Consider the following 19,459-nt stretch of genomic DNA (forward strand, 5'->3'; position numbering starts at 1 on the left):
CCATCATAGATGACAAACTTTGCCTCCTGGTGCGTGCCAGATCACAAATGCCAAACTACACCCGCCTGGTGCACATCCAATCATAGATGCCAATCTTCTCCCTACTTGGTGCATGCCAGATTACAAATGCCAAACTGCGCCCCCTGGTGCACGCCCAACCATAGATGCCAAAGTGCATGCACCTTCCCCTGGTGCATGCCAGATCATAAATGCACCTTGCAGCAAACCCCCCCCCCCACATGAAAACACTGCGGCTGGGGCAGCTACCCCCCTCCGGTCCCAGCCCTGCTTGTGTCTATACAGGCTCTTGAAGTATTCACTGCACCCAGTGGCAAGTGTTCAGGTTTGCTGGTAGCTGTAAGAACATTTGTAGACCCAGTTGTGTCCATAGGGACACCAATGTGGGAGGGGAGACTGAGGAAATACTTCCTCCTGCCTGCAGCAGACTCATCACTGGGGCAGCGGAGACTGAGGAAATGCTTCCTTGTGCCTGCAGCAGACTGATCACTGGGGGAGGAGAGACTGAGGAAATACTTCCTCCTGCCTGTAGCAGACTGATCACTGGGGGAGGAGAGACTGAGGAAATACTTCCTCCTGCCTGTAGCAGACTGATCACTGGGGGAGGAGAGACTGAGGAAATACTTCCTCCTGCCTGTAGCAGACTGATCACTGGGGGAGGAGAGACTGAGGAAATACTTCCTCCTGCAAGCAGCAGAGTGATCACTGGGGGAGGGGATACTGAGGAAATGCTTCCTCCTGCCTGCAGCAGACTGATCACTGGGGGAGGGGAGACTGAAGAAATGCTTCCTCCTGCCTGCAGCAGACTGATGACATCATCTCAGCCTAGGCAAAGTCACTGCCTGGAGCTCAAAGACGGCTTTTGAATGATAACAGATGGAGCTTTTCTGAAAAACGGTCCTGTTTCTGTATATTGTGACTTGTCACTATGGTAGTCATGCAGACTTGTGAAGTTGCCGGAAGGTTCACTTTAATTTGCGGTCGCATGCCACACAATGCACGGTAGTCTTATCGGTGAAAAGAAGGTAAAGAGAACCTGTACTGCACCAACATGTCACAGGGAGGACGGCGTCAACTTCTCCCTTTTAAACAACTACAAGACCTGCGCAGAACAGGGGTGCCAAAACTTCCGCACACAAGTCTATCACAAATTCTTTCCCATGTCCCTCGGGGAAGGTGGAGCCCCAGACAGACGCCTAATTTGGCCAACTGGCAAATCCTCCTTATCAGCCTGCGGCTGGGCAGAAACTCTGCAGTTTCGGAGATATCAGTTTTGACTCGGCTCTGTGTGTATCAGTCTCATGTCAGGCTTGTAAAAGTGGGCAGCCGGCCAATGGAAGGAGCACAGGCAGAGGAGAAGACCTGGCTCATAATGGGTGTTCCAGTTCATGCCAAAGGAGCTCAGTAGAGTTCAGGTCAGGTAATGATGTTGGATGAGAAGACCTGGCTCATAATCGGTGTTCCAATTCATGCCAATGGTGTTCAGCAGGGTTGGGGGTCAGGTGCTGATGTTGGATGAGAAGACATGGCTCGCAGTGGGCATTTCAATTTATCCCAGTAGGGTTGAGGTCAGGTGCTAATTTTGGAGATGAAGAACTGGCTTGCAGTTGGCATACCAATTCATGCCAAAGATGTTTAGTAGGGTTCAGGTCAGGTAATGATGTTGTATGAGAAGACCTGGTTTGGAACTGGTGTTCCAGTTGAAGCCAAAAGTTTTCAGTAGGACTGGGAAGACCTGGCTCATAATCAGTGTTCCAATTCATGCCAAAGGTATTCAGTAGGGCTGAGGTCAGGTACTGATGTTGGAGGAGAGCATCTGGCTCATAATCGGTTTTCCAGTTCATGCCAAAGGTGTTCAGAAGGACTGAGGTCAGGTACTGATGTTGGGGGAGAACACCTGGTTCATAATTGGTGTTCCAGTTCATCCCAACGGTGCTCAGTAGGGCTGAGGTCAGGTACTGATGTTGGATGAGAAGACTTGGCTTGCATTTGGCATTCCAATTCATGTTAAAGGTGTTCAGTAGGGTTGGGGACAGGTACTGATGTTGGAGGAGAAGACTTGGCTCATAATTGGTGTTCCAATTGATGCCGAAGGTGTTCAGTAGGATTGAGGTGTGGTACTGATGTTGGAGGAGAGCACCTGGCTCATAATCGGTGTTTTGGTTCATGCCAAAGGTGTTCAGTAGGGTTGAGGTCAGGTACTGTTGTTGGAGGAGAAGACCTGGCTCATAATCAGTGTTCTAGTTCATGCCAAAGGTGTTCAGAAGGATTGAGGTCAGATACTGATGTTGGAGGAGAAGACCTGGCTCATAATCAGTGTTCTAGTTCATGCCAAAGGTGTTCAGAAGGATTGAGGTCAGATACTGATGTTGGAGGAGAAGACCTGGCTCATAATCAGTGTTCTGGTTCATGCCAAAGTTGTTCAGTAGGGTTGAGGTCAGGTACTGATGTTGGAGGAGAAGACCTAGCTCATAATCGGTTTTCCAGTTCATGCCAAAGGTGTTCAGAAGGATTGAGGTCAGATACTGATGTTGGAGGAGAAGACCTGGCTCATAATCAGTGTTCTGGTTCATGCCAAAGTTGTTCAGTAGGGTTGAGGTCAGGTACTGATGTTGGAGGAGAAGACCTAGCTCATAATCGGTTTTCCAGTTCATGCCAAAGGTGTTCAGAAGGATTGAGGTCAGATACTGATGTTGGAGGAGAAGACCTGGCTCATAATCAGTGTTCTGGTTCATGCCAAAGTTGTTCAGTAGGGTTGAGGTCAGGTACTGATCTTGGAGGAGAAGACCTAGCTCATAATTGGTTTTCAAGTTCATGCCAAAGGTGTTCAGTAGGGTTGAGGTCAGATACTGATGTTGGAGGAGAAGACCTAGTTCATAATCGGTATTCCAGCTCATGCCGAAGGTGTTCAGTAGGGTTCAGGTCAGGTACTGATGTTGGGTGAGAAGACCTGGCTCGAAGTTGGCATTCCAATTCATCCCAAAGGTGTTCAGTAAGTTTGAGGTCCGGGCTGCGCAGACGACTCAAGTGACACCACAGAAAAGGGTCTTCACCAAACTGTTACCACATTGTTAGAAGAGCACAATTGTCTACAGTGTCTTTGTATGCTTTGCGTATACACTGTATGTAGGTCTGATGGTCAGGTTTCCTGCAAACTCTTGTCTACAAGGTGTCCTTAGGTGACCTCACACTGCGATGACAATTCACTACTTCTCTTTTCTTCATAAGACTCTTCCTGCGTCATTGTCTCCATGCAGACCAATTGCGTAAACAACTTTCCAAACCTTTCTTAACTCAGCTTGAAGAGGCCCTGTCACTTCAGAAGAATTTTAAACACCAACCAGTTTGATTCGATGTATGTTTCTGTTTGTATACTTCTTTTGGGACAGCCCCCCTATATCACCTTTTCCCGGAGCATGTGTTCTAATATCTCGGTGATGGGAACAAATGAACACAGTTTGCCGTGTACAACTGAAATTACATTGATATCGGGAAGGAAAGGAAGTCTTTTTTGGCAAGAACAGAAAGACAAATTCTCTTCTGACATAAAATCCGACCCGTTTAAAATGGAACACCAGCCAAAAATAACAGGACGCAAATGAATAGCCCGTTCAAAGATAAAACAAGAGAACCGACTTTGGCTGCAATACTCACTTTCAGTCCAGAGATTTCACCTGTAGTACTTTGTTGCTGCCACTAGTCTGATGGCCAGCATCATTCCTCTGAGCCCAGGTCATCCCGGACGAGCCCCCAGCCTGAGACTGGACGGTGAAAGGAGAAGCAGTACAGTGATGAGCTCATTTGATAATCTATTAATGAATACAGAGCTGCAATCATTTGTGTCTATCATAACTGCCTGGAGTTCATCTTTCCATGTCCAAGTTACTCCCGCGCTCCCAACCCTAACACTTCACCTAACACTTGAAGGGACCCCTTCACATACCCCACCGCCACTTTAACAGTCAACCCCACTCCCCCAATCCCCACAAACATTAAAACCTTAACCTGTTCTTTAAAATGTAATCTCTCTCCACCCCAAATGTTAGCACTTTATCTGTCCATTAACACTTCACCCCCTTCCACCACCACCCTAAAAATGATCCTAACCCTTAAAGGGAGCCCTAACAATACCCCGCTCCCACCTTAAAACTCAAGCCCCTTCAACACCACTTGCATAGACGTGATGATGTCACAGGTCCTTAGACCTCTGGAACCTGAAGAGGCTGCAGGGACTGGCCTAGCAGCCTGGGGGCACTGAGGATCAGGTGAGTATGTCTGCTTTATTTGCTCCTCCTACACAAAATGAGCACTTAACCCTTGCAATGCGGGGGTAGCCTCACTGCATGGATATGCTTTTACAATTCCTGGTTCTTCTTTAAAATGGCATCAGTTTTGTATAAAGTGGTTAGAGCCTTTGTCAGGTTTTTATTGCTCTCTGGGTTCTAGTGAGAATATCTCTCTCTATTGGTTCTGGGGGCCATTGCCATGGGGACTGAAAGTGATAGGAATCCCAACATTTTGAGTTGTCACCAGAACAGGAATAGAGGGTAAATCTTCCAATGGGGACACTTGTTCCCAGTGGCAACTGTCTGAGTGGGGACCTACCAGCCTTGGAGAAATTTCCTCTCATTTCCTGTTGTATTTCCAGGACAGGAAGTTAGAAACAAGGAACCAAAAAAATCCCTCCACCAAATCTATGGAGTAGGGCCTTCCTTATACAGAATGTAGCTGCATGTCTCACTTTCATCACCGGCCTCCCACAAAAAAACTGGGTTAGGGCTCCTCCCAGAACAGTGGGCGGAGCCATGCAAATAATCACTTTTTGTCTCCTGGGCCATCCAAAATGGCGGGAGAACAGCACAGACATAGTCCAATATTATAGAACCAATAATTCCAAACCGCACACACAGGGCCGGATTTACTCTCTCAGCTGCCCCAATTCCTCAATGCGCCCCTCCCCCTCCCCATCGCCGGGATCACTTGTACAAAACAAGCGGCGGCTTCCCCAGCTGTACATTTAGCTCTGCTTGCCCAAAGCAGGGCTAAATGTAGAAAACAACTACCCGCCTGGCGCCCAGAACTGCATGTCCCGGGCGTCGGGAGATAGGAATTCCACACCCCTGCTGCCCCTCAACTCCCTGCTTCCCCAAGGTTGGGCCTCGGTTGGCCTTGTGGGAAATCCAGCCCTGGGCACACAGCTTTTTCAGACTCGAGCTGTTTTAGTCACATAACATGCAAACAGTCATTCCAGAAGATTTGCTGATTCAGACATTTGCCGTCATTTGTAGTAAACAAGATCTGTCATTAATAGTATATTACACCCGCCCCTTTAAATGTTTTATTGGTCTCTGCCCTAGTAAAAGAAAATCGGAAAAGACAGATTTACTGGGAGGCTGTGAACGGCCGAGCCATGGAAGGGTTGGGTGGGTCACCGGGGACTGCAAGTAGCTGGTGGGGACGAGCCCGGTGAGTCAGTTTTAAGTTTCTGCTGGTAATCGTGTGAAAATACACTGCATGGAATACATTGTGCAATTGGTGGTTGGGGTGGGGTTGAGCCTTTTAGAATTTGTAAACAGCCGAAACTGAGATTATCATTTTTTTTGCCTTTTTAATAAATTGAAAAATGTTTGTTATATTTCGATGGTAATGAAAAAAAAAAAATCAGTAAAACTTTACTTCCGTTAAAGTATAACTAAAGCCAAAACTTTTTTTTTTTTTTTCCGAAAAGCATAGAGAAAGTTTAAAACCCCTATTTTTGTTTTATTTTCTGCTGTCATTTTTTTTACTAGGGCCGACTTATAAAGTTTTTGCCCAGCGTACAGGTGGGGTGAATGCCGTGTGCACAACACTATGGCCACTAGATGAAGCCGAGGAGCTCAGGAATTTCCTATGCTCCTCAGTGCCATCTAGTGGTGATAGCGTTGTGCGAGCGGCATTCACCCAGGTGTATGCTGGATGGAAAGAGAGAGAGAGAAGAGAGAGAAGGAGGACGACGACGAGAGAGAGAGAGAGAAGAGAGGAGAGAGAGTGAGAGAAAAAAATGGGTTATGGGTCAGAACCTCTATTTCTTGTTATTTCTGCGTGTTGACAGGAAGTAAGAAGAAATCTCCTCAAAGGGAGGGCAAATCCCACCTTTGACTCCCCTATTTGGAGGTCCCGTGACTACTGTCACTAGAACAGGACGTACTGGTGGCACAGACAGCAATAAAGATCTGGGGCACACACATAGGTCATAAAGTCCATAGGTCATGGAGTTCAAAAGTCCAACAGTCCGTAGGTCACAGAGTCTATAGGTCATAAAGTCTAAAAGTCCATAGGTCATAGAGTCCAAAAGTCCATAGGTCATAGAGTCCAACAGTCCATAGGTCATAGAGTCCAACAGTCCATAGGTCATAGAGTCCAACAGTCCATAGGTCATAGAGTCCAACAGTCCATAGGTCATAGAGTCCAAAAGTCTATAGGTCATAGAGTCCAAAAGTCCATAGGTCGTAGAGTCCAAACGTCCATAGGTCATAGAGTCCAACAGTCCATAGGTCACAGAGTCTATAGGTCATAAAGTCTAAAAGTTCACAGGTCACAGAGTCCATAGGTCACAGAGTCCATAGGTCACAGAGTCCAACAGTCTATAGGTCATAGAGTCCAACAGTCCATAGGTCATAGAGTCCAAAATAGGCTTTTATTTTTATTGAGTATATATATATAGCTTGTCCACCACCTATATTATGTGTCAGTGGATATAAATGATATGAATGAATTGTTTTGCTTGGCCCTCCCCTTGGGATATCTCATGGAGATTGTCCAATCAGATTGTACGGTGTATGTGTATCTTAAGATGAATGAATGGAGTGTATTGGCACATTGACAGCGCGGCCTCCAGATTAGAGGATCGTTTCTCTGACTAGTCTGCTTTATTTTCTGTACAAATCTCATCAGAGCCGGGCGCAGATTCATGGCTGGAAGTGTCAGAATATAGACCCGGGACACAATCGGGGCCGTGTTGCGTATACAGGGGGTGTTGCTGTTTATAATACAATTTAATGTCATTGAATTACCCACAATCCTGTTCTCGGCGGTGACAACCGGTTATAGAAGCATCGGATTATTTGATATAAAGTGCACAGAGCAGTGAGGGAGGAGCAGTAGCCCATAGCAACCCAAAAAACAAAGATTTTACCGCTAGACAGTTCCATAGTTAAAGGAGAACTATAGGGTCAGGGCTTTTCCCCGTAGTTCTCCTAAGGGTAACGGGAGGACACAAACTAGCGTCCTCCCGTCCCCTTAAGCTCAGTATACCGCGAGCTACAGCTCGCGGTATACTGAGACGCCGGAGCGGATCCCGACGTAGATGACGGGATCCGCCCAGCTGCGTGAGTGACAGCTGGCTCTGCCTATCTAGAGGCAGAGCCAGCTGTACCCGCCCCCTCCCCCGTCCGATCCACCAGTCAGCACTGGCGGAGCGGGGGGGAATCCAGCCCCTCCCCTGTCACGGCAGAGAGCTGTGACAGGATCGAGAGGTGAGCAAACCCGGTATGTGTTCGCTCACCTCCCGATCTACTGAGCCGACCTGTGACAGTCTCATTGTCACAGGTAGGCTAGAACTATGAGGTGAGTGAAAAGCACCCACCTCATAGTTCTCCTTTAAGAATAATAAATATCATTGAGTTCAACCTACAGAAAAAAAATTGAGGTTGACCCAGAGGAAGGGGAAAAAACCCCTTGCTATGACCTCCTGGCATCAGCAGAGCTCAGACTGGGAGGGGGCGACGCATCATTAGCAGCTGATCAATTGTGTTGCAGTGCAAGCAGCGTGGTGATAGGAGGAGAGAGCAGAGTGACAGAGAGATGAGATCACCAGTCTGCTGCTTCTCCTTACAATGTCCAGTCGCAGACTGGGGGAGGGGGGCGAGACCTGTATATGTTACCGAACTGCAGCAGAGAAAAATCAGGTCCCCTGCCCGGGGCACAGGACTGTGCTGTGTGGCTGTGCTGCGTTCATGTCAGAAACAAATGGAGGGAAATGCAGCTGAAGAGTTTTGGAGCCCCGGTGTCAGGTGGAGAATCTCAATCCGCGGATTGCTCCTCATTGAGATGCTGATAACGGGGGGCCTTGTGCGCTCCAAGACCCCTTTCCTGCCAAGGCAATGTGTGTGGGGCTGTGACCGCGGGATGCCCAGGAAGTTTCTGTTTACACTGCCGAGGAGGAGCTAAGCAATATGAAAGGGAAATGATACAAAAATAGATGTTTTCAGATTGTGAGATGAAGTGATAAAAAAGAAGATTCCTTTCCACTCCACAGCGTAAAAGACGAGGCCAAGATCAATAAATTAAAGTCATTATGCGCTGCGTCTTTTAACCACTTCCTGTCCAGAGCAATTTCTTAATTTATTATGGCGACACCTCACCGCGCGGCAATCGTGCATGATTCCGCGCGGTCAGGAGTCGCCTTGGTGTGCACCGATTGCGCTGCGGATGCCATTATTTTATAATGGCACCTCAGTCGCGCCGGGCGGATTGCGCGGTCTCCCGCCGCAATTCCGCCCGTCTTTCCGAACACGGCTAAAACCGCCGCGCGTCGTGTATCGCAAAAAGAGGTACATGTACCTTTTTTTCTGCGATTGCCACGCGGATGTCACCCCATTGGGATCAATGGGGCCGCGCAGCAGTCGCTGCCTGCAATGTGCAGGACTGTGCGTTCCCGGATTGCGTATGTCTGAATCGGGCCTTAAAGGAGAACTATGGGGTCGGGGCTTTTCCCCATAGTTTTCCTTAGGGTAATGGGAGAACACAAACTAGCGTCCTCCCGTCACCCTAGGCTCAGTATATAGGGAGCTACAGCTCGCAGTATACTGAGACGCCGCAGCCGGAACGGATCCCGACAATTATGTCTGAATCCGCCCAGCTGCGTGAGTGACAGCTGGCTCTGCCTATCTAGAGGCAGAGCCAGCTGTGACCGCCCCATCCCCCGTCCATTCCGCCAGTCAGCGCTGGAGGATCGGAGCGGGGAGGGGCTGGATTCCAGCCCCTTCCCTGTCACGTCAGAGAGCCGTGACAGGATCGAGGGGGGAGCGAACGCCGGTATGTGTTCGCTCACCTCCCGATCTACTGAGCCGACAGTTTCACTGCCACACGTCGGCTCGCACTATGAGGAGGAGTGATTTTCACTCGCCTCATAGTTCTCCTTTAAGAATAAAAAAAAAATGCAAGTTGTATATTTTTATGTTGCATGAGATTCGCACGACTGTTTAGCAAACCAATATTTTTTTGAACTAAGTACACTGAAATGAATTTTAGAGCACGCAAACAGAATAGAACACCCATTTTTTTGGGTTGTGAAATATAAATAAATGGGGTTGTGTCAGGTAAATAGATACCAAGCATGACAAGCCTGTAAAATGCACACGCCCGTGAAATGGGAAAAAAAAAACGACAGGACCTAAAATCGACCAGAGGCAAATCTATGAAAGCTTTGTACTGCTCATCAGTTTAATGGTTAACAGTGATTGATGGCCCGAGAATTATTGCTCTCACGCCGATGTTTGTGGTGATGTGTAACATGTGTCGAGCAATTGTCGTTTTCACACGTAGGCACACCTGATGCATGTTTGCTTTTGTATGTGCTTGTATGCGGGGCGGGGCTTTACATTTTTTTTAAATATGTGACTTTCATTTTTGTAAACTTTTTTTAACTTAACAGATATAATGACAGGTCCTCTTCATGGGGACATCAGGGGATAGCACAGATATAGTCACAGGTCCTCTTTATGGGGACATCAGGGGATAGCATAGATATAGTGACAGGTCCTCTTTATGGAGACATCAGGGGATAGCATAGATATAGTGACAGGTCCTCTTTATGGAGACATCAGGGGATAGCATAGATATAGTGACAGGTCCTCTTTATGGAGACATCAGGGGATAGCATAGATATAGTGACAGGTCCTCTTTATGGAGACATCAGGGGATAGCATAGATATAGTGACAGGTCCTCTTTATGGAGACATCAGGGGATAGCATAGATATAGTGACAGGTCCTCTTTATGGAGACATCAGGGGATAGCATAGATATAGTGACAGGTCCTCTTTATGGAGACATCAGGGGATAGCATAGATATAGTGACAGGTCCTCTTTATGGAGACATCAGGGGATAGCATAGATATAGTGACAGGTCCTCTTTATGGAGACATCAGGGGATAGCATAGATATAGTGACAGGTCCTCTTTATGGAGACATCAGGGGATAGCATAGATATAGTGACAGGTCCTCTTTATGGAGACATCAGGGGATAGCATAGATATAGTGACAGGTCCTCTTTATGGAGACATCAGGGGATAGCATAGATATAGTGACAGGTCCTCTTTATGGAGACATCAGGGGATAGCATAGATATAGTGACAGGTCCTCTTTATGGAGACATCAGGGGATAGCATAGATATAGTGACAGGTCCTCTTTATGGAGACATCAGGGGATAGCATAGATATAGTGACAGGTCCTCTTTATGGAGACATCAGGGGATAGCATAGATATAGTGACAGGTCCTCTTTATGGAGACATCAGGGGATAGCATAGATATAGTGACAGGTCCTCTTTATGGAGACATCAGGGGATAGCATAGATATAGTGACAGGTCCTCTTTATGGAGACATCAGGGGATAGCATAGATATAGTGACAGGTCCTCTTTATGGAGACATCAGGGGATAGCATAGATATAGTGACAGGTCCTCTTTATGGAGACATCAGGGGATAGCATAGATATAGTGACAGGTCCTCTTTATGGAGACATCAGAGGTCTATTAGACCCCAAATGTCCCCTATAGACCCCAAAGAAGCTGATGAAGCACAGATCTGCTTCACCAGCTACTTCTCCGGCTACAGCAGCCAGAGGAATGACAGTCTGAAAGCGGAACTGATGTGATACACGTCGCTTTCAGTTTCAGGTATCGGAGGGGAGATCAGCCGCTGGGAGTGTGGTGATCTCCTTCCGCTCCGGGTGCAGAGACCCGGTGTGCTGCTTCTGGGCCCACACGGGTTGACAGTGGAGCCTGAGATAGCCAGCAATGGCAGTAGAGTGGTACAAGCGATCGGGCAGCTCCATACCCCGGTGGGGTGACATGCCGAGCCTTAAAGGAGAACTATGAGGGGGAGGGGCTTTTCACTCAGCCTCATAATCTGAGCCGACGCGTGACAATGAGACTGTCACAGGTCGGCTCAGTAGATCGGGAAGTGAGCTAACACATACCGGCGTTCGCTCACTTCTCGATCCTGTCGCTGCAGAGAGCCGTGACAGGGGAGTGACTAGATTCTCCCCTTCCCGCTCCGATCCTCCAGCGCTGACTGGCGGGATGGACGGGGGAGGGGGCGGGTACAGCTGGCTCTGCCTCTAGAAAGACAGAGCCAGCTGTCACTCACGCAGCTGGGCGGATCCAGACATAATTGTCGGGATCCGCTTCAGCTGCGGCGTCTCAGTATACCGCGCGATGTAGCTCCCTATATACTGAGCCTAGGGTGAAGGGAGGACGCTAGTTTGTGTCCTCCCGTTACCCTAAGGAGAACTATGGGGAAAAGCCCTGACCCCATAGTTCTCCTTTAAACCTGTAGCAGCCACATCCTCCAATATACAGATGAGCACTAGGGGAAGCGTTTATTAATTCTACATGAAATATAATAATTAAACTATGCCATGGCAAATGCATGCTGGCTTGCTTACTGCAGCAGGTCACATGCAAGCCAGCTCCCAGCAGAGAAGCATTGTGGCCGCAGTCATTTTACAATAAGGAACAGCTCTCAGTGCATTGTGCGGGCACATAGGAAGCTTCCTTGGCGTTTTCCTATTACAGCTTCAAGTGCCTGACCTCTTCCATAAGGATCGTTACGCCACCCTGGTTGTGGCACCCTGCGGCCTCTTCTGCTTACTCATGCCCGAGGCAGCGAAGGGTTAATTTATATCATTGTTTTAGGTCCGGGCACATGGCCATGATGATCTCTTTAATCCATTTCCATCTCTGTGCACACAGGATACGCAAATAGCTGAGTGTTCATTCCAGGCTGTGAGCAACGCACGGCCCACACCTGAGCATGGGGCGGGACAAAACTTAAAGTGCAACTCCAACTAGAAGTGTTCAGGGGCCGCACCAGTGTGTACAAACTGTGCCAGGGCCAATCTAGTTTACCCCGTACAGCCCCCGTCCGATACCCGCCCGCCAAAGCACTGTAGATGACTGGTGGTCAATATTATTGATGTCGGGGGGCCCAGATGTGTAGAATATCTTTATTTTTGGATACATTATATTTATTGCAACATTTTTTGACTTAAAATCGAAACAAAGTATTCTTTCACCGCTCTGATCCTCCAGCGCTGACTGGCGGAACGGACGGGGGAGGGGGCGGGTACAGCTGGCTCTGCCTCTAGATAGGCAGAGCCAGTTGTCACTCACGCAGCTGGGCGGATCCGGACATAATTGTCGGGATCCGCTACAGCTTCGGCGTCTCAGTATATAGTGAGCTCCAGCTCGCGGTATACTGAGCTTAGGGTGACGGGAGGACGCTAGTTTGTGTCCTCCCGTTACCCTAAGGAGAATTATGGGGGAAAGCCCTGACCCCGTAGTTCTCCTTTAAACTAGTAAAAAAGGTCATTTTGGACATTTTGGGGGGATTTCTTTATTGTAGCAAGTTGAGGGAATGTAACAAGATTATTATTGTGCTTTCTAAGCTGAGGCTTTACAGATCCTTTAAGGGTCGTCCTGTATGAAGTCCGCCATCGGCCCTGAGCACGCTAATGAGAACTCCGTCCCAACAGGATGCTCTTGGTGTACACACAGACCGGCCTGACAGCCAAGAAACGTTCCAGGAAATATTCACTTCACACAAAGAAACCTCTTTACTGACTGTATGTAGAGGTGCCAGAGATCAGATCTTCTCACAATAAACCAAGCCAAGTGCACGTGACCCCATGATACCATATGCAGGGGATTTAGGGTGACGCTTCCTGTAGTTGCATTAAAGCTGAACCCCGTCTTGTACCGGCTCCTCTCCTTCCTCACTACACACTGCGAGCTCCTCACAATGTGCATCAGAAGCTGCAGCAAGTCTAACAGAGCCCGGCTCTGGATCCGTTCTTCACAGACAGCTCTATCCATGGCACTTTGGGCTCAGGTGTCACACGATGTATTGCGCATTGCTCTGGGAACTGGAGTTCACGCATCGCCTCTTGTTTGCACTCCTCCTACGGAAGTTTCCAACTTTCCGCTATCCATTCCCCAACATGGCAGGCTGTATTTACCAACTTCAACTTCTGCACTTTTCACCCAGTTTCTGCAAACACTGCGTCCGAAACAATTCAATCCTCAGGCAGAAAACCTGTCCACGTGTTCCACCGGTGGGAATTCCCATGCTGACTTAAAGTGGACCTGTCATCACACGTTTTTGTTATGTTAAAGGAGAACTATGGGGTCAGTGCTTTTCCCCATAGTTCTCCTTAGGGTAACGGGAGGACACAAACTAGCGTCCTCCCGTCACCCTAAGCTCACTATACTGAGACGCCGCAGCCTGAGCGGATCCCGACATCGATGCCGAGATCCGCCCAGCTGCGTGAGTGACAGCTGGCTCTGCCTATCTAGAGGCAGAGCCAGCTGTACCCGCCCCTGTACGTTCCGCCAGTCAGCGCTGGCGGATCGGAGCGGGGAGGGGGGAATCCAGCCCCTCCCCTGTCACGGCAGAGAGCCGTGACAGGATCGAGAGGTGAGTGAACGCCGGTATGTGTTCGCTCACCTCCCGATCTACCGAGCCGACCTGTGACAGTCTCATTGTCACAGGTCGGCTAGAACTATGAGGTGAGTGAAAAGCATTCACCTCATAGTCCTCCTTTTAAGTGCATTAAGATAACACAGTTATGTAAATCCTGATCAGCTCTTGGCTGTGTTCACAAATGTCTGACACAGATCACCTCCTGCTGCAGCCTCTCACCTGGCAGAGAGGAGGAAATGCTGCCCGCAGCAGACTGATAATGTCAGCCTAGGCAAAGTCACTGACCGGAGCTGACGGGCAGCTTTAAAACGAAAGGCGGAGTTTTTTGAAAAAACTGATTCCATTGCTGTATATTGTGACATGTCAGCACTTTATTTATGCAGACTTGTACTGACAGTGACTGACAGGTCCACTTTAAGAACTTTAGTGACAGCCATTGGCCGGCTTTCTGTGCTCCATCCTTTTAGCTTGATTTTTCATAGCAGGGCTGTTTGCATTGTGCGGATGAAAACTTCATTCATGATCTCTGTAATGGTTAAATCTGAAGTTTATATTTTGCCTTCTATGGAGGTGTGGCCTTTCATGGAGGAGGAGTTATGCAAATATCAAAATTCCATGACGGGTGGTTGTCAGTCTGCAGGAGTGGGCTTTCCTGGAGGAGGGATTATGCAAATATTTTTAAAAAATACCTTGATGGGTGGGTGTCAGTCTAGAGGAGTGTACGTTCCTAGGCAGACTGTATTTGCATGCAGACCACCCACATGTGATGCTGAACCTCCATGATTGTAAGAACTGAAATCCAATGATGGAAAAGGGCGGGGCCAGGGACAGTCACCCTTTCCTACTCCTCCCGATGGGGACATAGGTTACAATGAAAAATCTGACAGCATGTATCGGCAGCCAGTTTGTTTTGGATGGATTGGGGAAGAACCAAAATCAGACTTTTATTCTGTCCATGATGGGGAGGTTCTCCCTGTTGGTATGTCCTGGAGACCATCGTCAAAGTAATGGGAAATCCAAAATGTTACAATGTAAAATTTGAGCAAACAGACCACGAGTGAGTCGAATGATGAGCAGCTGTGAGACATTGATACAACAAATGTTAGCAGCAAATAAAAGATAACAGAGTATCAGAATCCTCCAGATACTCCGCGTATACTGGGCCCGCCTCTCTCTGATATTCAAATGTATCAAGGGGAATTGTAGCTGAATAACAACATTAAAAACAATCGAGCTGTCATGCCTGAAAGTGTAGAGCAGTATTGGCTCCAGAGTGCAGATGACATGGTTTCTGTGGCCTAGTTTCTTCTACTGTCAGGTAGTGATGTTGGTTCTAGAACACAGGAGCTATGGTCCCTACCTTATAACATCTTCTAGAAAAGGATATTGGTGGTTCTGCTTCCTAAGAGCCATGGTTTCAATGATGAAGTCTTCCAGAGGGGAGGGTGGTGATGGTTTTATATCAGAGGAGCCTTGGTCCATAAAGTACAATTCTCACTCTAGATTATTGAAGCCTTGATTTTTACATGTAGCTACAGCTAGAGTAGGTTCTAATGGATGGTTCTAATGACTAAGACCATGACATGGATCCATGATATTCTCATAAATTAGTCACTGGATCTAGGTTTTAGCTTGTCCTACACTGGACCTAGGTTTTAGCTTGTTGTACACTGGACCTCGGTTTTAGCTTGTCGTACACTGGACCTAGGTTTTAGCTTGTTGTACACTGGACCTAGGTTTTAGCTTGTCGTACACTGGACCTCGGTTTTAGCTTGTCCTACACTGGACCTAGGTTTTAGCTTGTCCTACACTGGACCTCGGTTTTAGCTTGTCGTACACTGGACCTAGGTTTTAGCTTGTTGTACACTGGACCTAGGTTTTAGCTTGTCGTACACTGGACCTCGGTTTTAGCTTGTCGTACACCGAACCTCGGTTTTAGCTTGTCTTACACTGGACCTCGGTTTTAGCTTGTTGTACACTGGACCTCGGTTTTAGCTTGTCCTACACTGGACCTAGGTTTTAGCTTGTCTTACACTGGACCTAGGTTTTAGCTTGTCTTACACTGGACCTAGGTTTTAGCTTGTCCTACACTGGACCTAGGTTTTAGCTTGTCCTACACTGCACCTAGGTTTTAGCTTGTCCTACACTGCACCTAGGTTTTAGCTTGTCGTACACTGGACCTCTGTTTTAGCTTGTCGTACACTGAACCTCGGTTTTAGCTTGTCTTACACTGGACCTAGGTTTTAGCTTGTCTTACACTGAACCTCGGTTTTAGCTTGTCCTACACTGGACCTCGGTTTTAGCTTGTCGTACACTGGACCTAGGTTTTAGCTTGTCCTACACTGGACCTAGGTTTTAGCTTGTCTTACACTGGACCTAGGTTTTAGCTTGTCCTACACTGCACCTAGGTTTTAGCTTGTCCTACACTGGACCTAGGTTTTAGGTTGTCCTACACTGGACCTAGGTTTTAGCTAGTCCTCCACTAAAACCACTGTTGTTCTGGAATGTAGAATGGTCACCATGGGGTTGTTTCTCGTACAGTCAGACATTACTGGTCCTAGACAGCAGAAAACCATGATCTGCATCAACATCATTTCACTTCTGAAGAACAGGGTCGTTCTGGTTGTGTAGTGTCAGGCTGATGGTTCGTATGAAGTAGTCTATGAGAGTGTAGACCACTGCTGGTCCAAAACTGTAGGAGCAATAGTTTCCATGATGTAAGACCAAGACCAATAGAAACCATTGTTGTTCTGGAATGTAGAAGGCATGGTCATCTCAGGGCTGCTTTTTATACAGTCAGATAGTACTGGTCCTAGACCACAGAAAACCATGACCTACATAAAGTACCTTCTGAAAATCAGGTCGTTATGGTTATGTAGTGTTAGGCTGATGGTTTGCATGATGTAGTCTATGAGTGTGTAGACCATTGCTGGTCCAAAACTGTACAAGCAATTGTTTCCATGATGTAAGACCAAGACCAATAGACCACAGTTGTTCTACGATGTAGAAGGCATGGTCATCGCGGAGCTGTGTCTCATACACCCAGATAGTAATTGTCCTAGACTGCAGGAAACCATGATCTACAAAATTTTGCTTCTGAAGAACAGGGTTGTCCTGGTTGGTAGTGCAGGGCTGATGGTTTGCATGATGTGGTCTGTGAGAACGTAGACCACTGCTGGTCCAAAACCATAGGAGCAATTGGTTCCATGATGTAAGACCAAGACCAATAGACCATTGTTGTTCTAGAACATAGAAGTTATGGTTATCAAGGAGCTGCGACTCATACACCTAGATAGTACTTGTCCTAGACTGCGGGAAACCATGATCTACATAATTTTGCTTCTGAAGAACAGGGTCGTTCTGGTCGTGTAGTGTCAGGCTGATGGTTTGCATGATGTAGTCTGTGAGAAAATTGACCACTGCTGGTCCAAAACTGTAGGAGCAATTGGTTCCATGATGTAAGACCAAGACCAATAGACCATTGTTCTTCTGGAATGTAGAAGGCATGGTCAACACAGAGGTTGTATGCTTCTCATACAGTCAGATAGTACTTGTCCTAGACTGCAGAAAACCATGATCTACATAACTTACCTTCTAAAAAAAATGTTTTTTTCTGGCTTGATAGGTCTAATGGCTTCCAAATTTACAAATTTGCCCACTAGACCAGAAGGTGAGGGGAAATCTGCCAGTTGGGACACCTGCTCCAGTGACAACCCTCTAATTGGTGTTTTTTTTCGCCTTGTAGAGATTTCCTTTTCATTCCTGTTGTGCCTCAAGAACAGGAAACAAGCGGAAATCTCCACAATGGTACATAAATAAAGGTTCTAGAGCCAGGGATGGCCAAACTGCGGCCCTCCAGCTGTGGTGGAACTACGAATCCCATGAGGCTTTGCAAGATTCTCACAGACATGACTCCCGGAGAGAGATGCTTCATGGGATTTGTTGTTTCACCACAGCTGGAGGGTCGGAGTTTGGCCATCCCTGTTCTAGACCCCCAATACTCTAGAAACAATAAAACTAGAAACAAAGGTTTCTGGCTGGAGTACCACTTATACAGGAAGCATTAAACCGCCGACATCTGCAAGATGCCGCTCCTTGGGCGTCAGAAATTAATGTCATTAAATGAAAGGCAGCTGGGAAAGCATAATAAAGATTCACAATGCTCGATGTATTTTATGAGCACCATTGTATGTAGTAGTACAATGCCATAAACGTGCAGCAATTAATGCGCGGTGTGTAAACACGATATGGTCAGGGAATCGGCTCCACAGTTTATGAAACCCGAGTTCCTCCTCTGAGGTCTACAGAGCTCCGTTTTTCTAAACAGGACATGCCGCTTGGAAATGTCATCCGGGCCATAGAGCTTACACTCACCACACCCTGTTTAAGATGCCACTATCAAACCGGAATTGTTTTTCTTTTTTTTTATTAGTGAGCAAACACGTTGTAGAGAGTCAACTGAGCAGCTGTGAGGCAATTATACAACAAGTGTTAGCAGCAGATAGAAGTTAACCTAATATCAGAATCCTCCAGATCCTCCGTGTATACCGGGCCCGCCTCTCTCTGATAATTAGACTTATGAGGTTCAATTGCAGCTGAGTAACTTTGCTACAAAAATCATAAACATCATCTCCCTTCTGGGGGGTCCAAGTAAACGGCAACAGACTAAATGAAAATCACCTGAAACTATCCCAAAAAATGGAGAGACTGTACCCCTAATGTATGTCTTTATTACCCATAAGGAAAGATTAACCATAGACAAAAACACCAATAAAATCCTATCTGCCCTATATTCAGGGCCGGTGTTAAGGTGCCCATACACTTTACCACCCTTGCAAGACTTTTGTCTTGCTAGGGTTGTAAAGTAATTAAAAAAACGTACGATCTGCCCATCTTGGACAGACAGATCGTACTTGCGATCATCGCAAGCCCGCCCCGCTGGGGGGGCAGGCATCCGTTGACTGCAATGCTGAAGGGGCAGTGTGTGCGTACGCACATCGGCCCGTTCGGCAGTCATCTCTCGATCATGTTAAAAACCAACCGAAAATCGTACGATTATCGGCTGGTTTTCCAACGTGCTCGAAATACAAAAGTCATGGGACCGTACATTAGAAACGGTCGCACGCCTTCCATACACTGCACGATTATCGTACGATAGCGGGATTTCCCGCGATTCTCGTACGAGAATCGTGCAGTGTATGGGCACCTTTAGACTATTTTGCCCCCTAGGCAAGACCAGCTACTTGCACCCCCCCCTCCCGTGGTGTAACCCCCAAGACTCCATGGGACAGGCAGTGCCAGCTAAGACAGAGGAGTCAGCGCTGGATCTGAGACCGCCACCAGCGCTGGAAGGACAGATGAAAACTACAGGAATGAAGAAGACGATCGGATCAAGAGGCATCATATTGACAATTGTCGGGGAATTCTTGCAAGAAAATTATTTACTGATTTTTTTACGCGCATTAACTGTTTTGTTTTATTTGAAAGCTTTCAGAATATTTGAGAGGTTTGAACTTTTAGATGGGATGTGACATATTTTTCTATTATTACTATGCTACTTACCTTGAACAGTGGATAATAATTGTGGTTTTGTAGTTCGTTGTTAATGGATGAAAAATGTAATAAAACTTTATTGAAAAAAAAAAAGAAAGTTATTATTTTTAGTAATTTGGCCGGCAAAAAAACAACGTGTATTAAG

The 19,459-nt window shown here is 47.1% G+C and overlaps 1 protein-coding gene across 1 annotated transcript in view; it reads left to right on the top strand.

Moving 5' to 3' along the window:
* The window catches only part of LOC108797211 (aquaporin-3-like), a 39,129-nt gene that overhangs the window by 3,311 nt on the left and 16,359 nt on the right, over positions 1-19,459 (top strand). The window lies entirely within an intron of this gene.

This window comes from Nanorana parkeri, unplaced genomic scaffold (assembly GCF_000935625.1).
Source record: "Nanorana parkeri isolate BGI_ZX_2015 unplaced genomic scaffold, ASM93562v1 scaffold1242, whole genome shotgun sequence".
NCBI lineage: Eukaryota > Metazoa > Chordata > Amphibia > Anura > Dicroglossidae > Nanorana > Nanorana parkeri.